The sequence below is a fragment of the Bos mutus genome, chromosome 13 (genome assembly GCF_027580195.1).
Source record: "Bos mutus isolate GX-2022 chromosome 13, NWIPB_WYAK_1.1, whole genome shotgun sequence".
Classification (NCBI taxonomy): domain Eukaryota; kingdom Metazoa; phylum Chordata; class Mammalia; order Artiodactyla; family Bovidae; genus Bos; species Bos mutus.
Window position 1 is genome coordinate 30,246,838 of NC_091629.1, and position 6,924 is coordinate 30,253,761.

General features: G+C 37.0%; 1 non-coding gene across 1 annotated transcript; it reads right to left on the reverse strand.

Annotated features, from left to right (window-relative positions):
• Positions 1-373: 373 nt before the first annotated feature.
• Positions 374-989, reverse strand: LOC102269380 (large ribosomal subunit protein uL22). The gene has a single exon (XR_001351653.2). It is a non-coding gene; the product is annotated as a large ribosomal subunit protein uL22 (transcript).
• Positions 990-6,924: the final 5,935 nt, after the last annotated feature.

Below are 6,924 nucleotides of genomic sequence, written 5' to 3' on the forward strand. Positions count from 1 at the left end.
AAATTTTAATTTGCTGCATATTTACTTTGCAAAATATTCATTCAAAACATCAGTATTAAATCTAATATAGTTAAATTTAATTTATTGGTTTTATAAACAGAAAGTTAATGTATCATAGAATAATAAATTTAAAATAATTTTCTTCTCAGAAATGCATTTTTATAATTTTTATTGTTATGTATTTTTAGGTGGTAGGACAATATTGGAAAAAATACTGTGTATCTTTGTCTTGTTCTATGTTCTTTCATTTCATGATAGATTGAACATAATAATACTATAAATGAACTCATCCCCAAATTTCTGCTTTTTTTCTTAAATTAATTCCATTCACTTGTTGCTGTTATTATTTTCTTAAGTTCTTTTTTTTTTTTACTTTTATTTGCATTTATTTTTTGCGGCATTTATTCCCGGGCCATAAGTTTTTGTTTCTTCAGTTTCTTCTGGGATATCTTTTTCTTCTGTGCAACCTCCTCTTCCGGTTTAGGAACAATCTGTTCTTTTTTAGTAAGGATCATCTCAATGTGGCAGGGAGAGCTCATGTAGGGGCTGATCCGACCGTGAGCTCTGTAAGTCCTGCGCCGCATCTTGGGGGCTTTGTTCACTTGGATGTGCTCCATGACCAGAGAATCTACATCTAAGCCCTTAAGTTCAGCATCAGTCTCTGCATTTTTGAGCACGTGTAGTAAAAATTCAGCACTCTTTTTGGGCCACCAACCCTGCGTCCAGCCCCACTGTTTGGCCTGTGCACACCTACCAACTCCACCGTTGTAACGACAGAATGGCACACATTGCTTCTTTAAAGTGACATCCTTCAGATACTTGGTGGCTTTTCGGATATGCATACCCTTTATGGCCTGGGCGGTTTCACAAGTGTTCTTAAAGTGAACACGAAGATTTGAACCTCTTGATTTGCATGATTTTGTGGGGTTTTCTGGGTCAAGTGAATAGCGCACCATTTTTAGGGGTCACCTCAGGCCGCTTACCAGAAAAGGAAGGCTATTTTCTTAAGTTCTTACACCAAATACTTTTCTTATTATTTTGACTATTTCTGGTCTTTGATTTCTAGATTTTCTTTATTTTACACTTACTTCAAGATTTTTAGAGAGAAATTTATTAAAATATATTCAACATGTTTTTGGATTTATTATTACATTTTATTCTTCATACGTAGGGCTTCCCAGGTAGCGCAGTGGTAAAGAACCCACCTGCCAATGCTGGAGACATAAAGAGATTTGGGTTCGATCCCTGGATCAGGAAGGTCCCCGGGGAGAAGGAAATGGCAGCCCACTCTAGTATTCATGCCTGAGAAATCCCATGGACATAAGAGCCTGGCAGGCTACAGTCCATGTGGTCACGAAGAGTCGGACACAACTGAGCACACACACATGCATGCATAGGTAGTTAGTATAATTATTATCAAAGTTACAAGTGAGTCTATTTTCTACTTTGATTAGTTATTTTATATTTTCTTTGCAGTCTGCTGCTGCTGCTAAGTTGCTTCAGTCGTGTCCGACTCTGTGCGACCCCATAGACAGCAGCCCACCAGGCTCCCCCGTCCCTGGGATTCTCCAGGCAAGAACACTGGAGTGGGTTGCCATTTCCTTCTCCAATGCATGAAAGTGAAAAGTGAAAGTGAAGTCGCTCAGTCGTGCCCGACCCTCAGCGACCCCATGGACTGCAGCCTTCCAGGATCCCCCGTCTAGTATAGAACATATTTCAAAAAGTTTAAATTGCCTTTAATTACCATCTAATCTGGGCTTCCTTGGTAGATCAGCTGGTAAAGAATCCACCTGCAATGCGGGAGACCTGGGTTCTACCCCTGGGTTGGGAAGATCTCCTGGAGGAGGGCATGACAACCCGCTCCAGTATTCTTGCCTGAAGAATACCATAGACAGAGGAGCCTGGCGGACTGCAGTCCATAGGGTCCCAAAGAGTCAGACGCAACACAGCACAGCACCATCTAATGTATTTTGACATAAATTCGACATTGTTGTTAAAATTTATATTTTAAAAAATATAACATCAATATAAAGAAAAAAGCACAGGGAAATATTAAAAAAATATCTTGAGTTTACAATTTAGAAAATCAATTTTTAACTATATATTAATGATAACTGTACTTCAACCAGCCCAACATTTATTTTATTTTACCTTCTATTTGCACTGTCCAGTATTTTCAAATGAAAGTAAAGTCAGTGACATAGAAAGTATTTTTGTTTTTTTATTTTTTTCCCCAGGATTTAATGGTAATACATCCAGTACAGCATTTTCCAAACAGGATTCCTTAAATCACTAGTCCCTTGAGATGCTACTCAAGTAAATATTCCAGGACAACTCATCTGGATGCTTTAGTAACATCCCACTTCTCTCTCCTCATTCTTCCCTTCTCTTTCATGGTATGTTTTATTTTCCCTAGGGATGAGATGAATATGTGTCTAGGTTTCCATATCTCAAGTTTCATATCTATAATTGTGATTCCTTTATCATTTACATGGATGACTTATCCAACAGGCTGGGTTTCCAGTTTCTTGACCAGCTTGCCTCTGAGATTTTCCTTCACCCATTCAGTTAGCTGCTGTAAGTTCACAAGAGCAGCTCAGAGCTGGACATAATAAGGGCTCTAAGTGTTTGTGATGCAGGTGGAGGCACTGAGTAGAGGAAATTACTTCCTTTCTTGGCTTGTTTTGTCCTCTGGCTGACTCCAGGCTCTGCCTCTGGTCTATGGTTGCGGCTTAGCAGGTTTGAAGACTGACCAGCTCTCCCCAGGCATCCCAGACAAGCTCGGCTGCTTCTCCCAAAATGCTCAGTTCCTGGCCACCCACCAATTCACACGATGAAACTGAGCCTAGTAATGTCCTTACATTGTCTCCTTTTTCCTTTAAGTGAATCATTTTCTAGGTTTTCTGAATTCAACATTAAGGCTGAAATGACAAGATGGAAGGAGCAGAAACCCTAATACTACAGTACATATTTCATTGGTTCTTATAATTAATATTTTACAAGTAATTTTCTATGATTTAGAGTATTTTGTCTAAACTATTACAGGCATGCTTTTAATACTTTCTTTTTCCTTTTTGAGAATGTTTTAATTTGGAATTAAAGAACTGCTATTAATCATACAAGTCTTCAAACTTTATAGTAAAATACAAATACAAAATGCAAAAACATTCTTGTTTTTTCATTTTTTCATTGTGGTTAAATACACATAACATAAAATTTATCATTTTAACCATTTTCAGGTGTACAGTTTTGTGTAAATACAAGAATCCTGTTGTCTGACTAAACTGTTTCATTCTTGAACTCGACATTGAATATAAACAATCAAGTTGAAAAATATTAACTCTGTCATTTAACAAACTGCTTTTAAAATAATTTGATACTAAATGTAATTGACTAAAATTTTTTCACTAATGATGACAGTGACAACTCATCTTCACCAAATTACTCTTAATTTACCAAGACCCCTCAAAGGGGAAAAAAGATTTTAAAGTAAATGGAACAGATAGCCATCATTACACTACCTTAATTTTAGTTTTTTATTTACAGAAAAGAATGTTAAAATGTTGAGAGTATTCTGTGTGAGATCTTCTAATATTCAGTCCTTCAACTTACAGGTAAGACCCTTATATATATATCTATGTTTTTTTCTTTTGCTGATATTTATTTTTGTCTGGAATGCATTTTTTCATTTGGTTTTATTTTGGGTCAAATGTAACAGTAATATTCAGAAATCAATTTTATTTCAATAGGGCAAACCTGTGAAGAAGATAACTGCCATCTTCAGATTATTCATGAATCATAATTTAATCTCAGGATCTATCACTGATCTTAGACCTCTTTTTATCCCCATCACTTAGCAACTTCTTTGCTGTTCCTTCCCCCATGGCTTCAGGGTATTTCTACTTTGTAGTTCATGCATCCTCTAAATGTTCTCTAGTAACCACACTGCTATTTTGTTTTTCCTTTTTTAAAGTGCAGATGTATTAATCACACCATCCCTCCCCAAACTCACAGGGACTGAAATATTTACATATCAACAACTCCTCCGGTCATGATTATGTATTATGTCTAAGAATTTATATATCTACTTAAACATTTGAGACAAAATAAATAATTTTAAATTTTTGGAATCTTACAGTTTATAAAGCATCTTTACTTGCACTAGTTCATGTAGTTTTCAATACAGTCCCTTAAACAATGTGCTACCAATAGTCCCCATTACACAGAGAGACTAGGAATGGCCTCTTCAGACAGAAAACGAAGGGTCTGTGGATTAGTAAATTTGTCGAAGACATCTCGACTACAACACTAGGAAATAAAGGCTCAAATATTTTTCAGACAAGTGTTTCCTCTTTCCACTGTGAGATGGTAAAGGAAATTAAGGGCCAAATACAACTGAGTGAGAAAAGTCGGTCAAATCTTTCATCTCTACCATACAGTTGCCATCAGCCTCATCATGACTACTAGTGCTGGCCGACAGGTGGTGGGTATTTACCTGTGCCAGGATCTGTGCCATGGAGTCTGCAAGCATTCCTGGTGCAATGGGTACAAACACACTTTAAGATAATGAGTGAGGATCAGAGAAGGAAAGGAGATAGCGTAAGAATGAAAGTGAAAGTCACTCAGTTGTGTCCGACTCTGCAACCATGGTTCATGCAACCTCTTTTGAACTCTATACAATCCATGGAGTTCTCCAGGCCAGAATACTGGGGTGGGTAGCCTTTCCCTTCTCCAAGGGATCTTCCCAACCCAGGTCTCCTGCATTGTAGGTGTATTCTTTACCAGATGAGCCACAAGGGAAGCCCCAAGAATACACAGGTAGTAAACAAAAGAGTAGGGACTTGAGTGAGGGTATTTGCTGCCATAATTCTTGTTCCTAATCTATATGTTTAAATGCTACAGAGTCATAAATCAATAGAGATTGCAAAATTAAAATGATAGTATAAAAATTTAAGAACTTTGCCTGATCATAAGTTCCAATCAATAGACTATCTGTTTAGTTTTTGTTGTTGCTTTTGTTGTTGCTGTTCAGCTGCTAAGTTGTATCCAACTCTTTGTGACCCCATGGACTGCAGCACGCCAGGCTCTTCTGTCCTCCACTATCTTCTGGAGTTTGCTCAAATTCAAGTCCATTGAGTCAGTGATACGATCTAACCATCTCATCCTCTGCTGCCTGCTATCTCCTTTTGCCTTCAATCTTTCCCAGCATCAAGATCTTTCCCAGTGAGTATCTGTTTATAAAGAGAGTGAAACCAAAGGTGACAGGGTGGAGAAGGGGAGAGAAAATTCAGATGGATTACCAAAATAAATAAATGTATATAAGTCATCAATTGCTTAGGATATTTTAACAAATTCCATTATTTTAATTTTCCAAAGTTTTGTAATTATGCATGTATTTGTGTGTGTTTCCTAGTTTTACAAGTGGGCTACTATCCATCACTCTTGATAGCATTCCTATTCCTTGGGTAGATATTTTACCTGCCTCATATTTGAGAATACTAAACACTAAATGAATTGCTGCATCGCTCCCCCTACATCACAGAAAAGAGATATTTCCTACTAAAATCAAAATATGGAAAAAGAGCATGTCAGACAACCAGCAGAATATGTGTTCCTAAAGTTATGGAAAATCTGAAACACAGACATTTTGTTTTCCAACATTCTGAAACAGGCACATATGACCCAGTACACACACTGAGATTATGCAGAAATATATTTCAGGACAGAATAAGGGGAGTAAGAGAACACTGCATGGTGGTTCTATTGTCTGAAAAGACTTAAATTCTGAAAGAACCCCAGACACTAATAAAGGTGGAACGTGGTTTTAATCTAAATTCTTCTGTGCCCATAGCAATGTTGTTCCATAATTTAATATTTTTTACTCTCTTTACAGAGAGAATTAGAAATAAAGCCCTCATATATTTCTTCATCAAAATTAATTATAAGAGAACATGTTGTGACTCTAGATGACCATAATTTTCATTATAATTTCGCCATGTTGCTCAATTCTCCACTGGGAAATAGTCCTTGTACTATAGGCAAACCTTCAAGTTCCAAAAATGAGGATGGAATAGCAGAATTGTGTGCATGTATTCTGTATATTGAATAAAGATTTCAGACAAGGAATGAATACTTATGCATGTTCAAACGTATTTCTAAGTTCCACCATTAGCCTGTGATGATTTATTTATTGAGAACAGACACACATGTATGTACATTCATAGCTATACCCATATCCACATAATCTGAAATACTTAGAACAAAAACATGATGTACATGGTTATGTAATTTAAATGTTCTGGTTGTGGCATCAATAAAGAGGCCTGGGAGAATCTTCTGCAGCTAAATACTGGACAGAAGGCTTCTGAGAAATCCAGGGCTTGCTGTCAGAAAGCAATTAAGCTGAAGAAATTACATTAGCGGAGAGCAGATGCCATATTCAACGCAGTCGCCTATTTTTCATGCGGTTGGGGCTCTCTGGTCCTTTATTTCCCAATAAACAAAAGACTGACAAACACCTGTCCCTTCTATAGTCAGGTGAAGTTGTTTATTTGAAGAGTAGGTAGACACCGCAGACAATGTCACCCAGCTCTTTCCTAGTCTGTTTGTTCCTGATTAAGGAAGAGAAAATCAAGGAACTTGGAATGCTTATCTCTTTTAAGACTGAGCTTCACTGACATCCTCAAACAATTTTTACATGGTCTTTTTTATTCTAAAATCATTCCAGAGTGGCACATGCTTTGGCAACTAACACAGTTCAATGGTGACAACCAAATTTTCTAGCCCACTTGTGCTTCCTGTCAATGAAACAAGCTGTGTTTTCTTTTCTTTCCACTTTGAAGAAATCATAACATGAGCAAAACACTGAACAGAACCAGACAGAATTATGCTTTTAGTTATGACAGAAATCGTATTTTTCTAAAA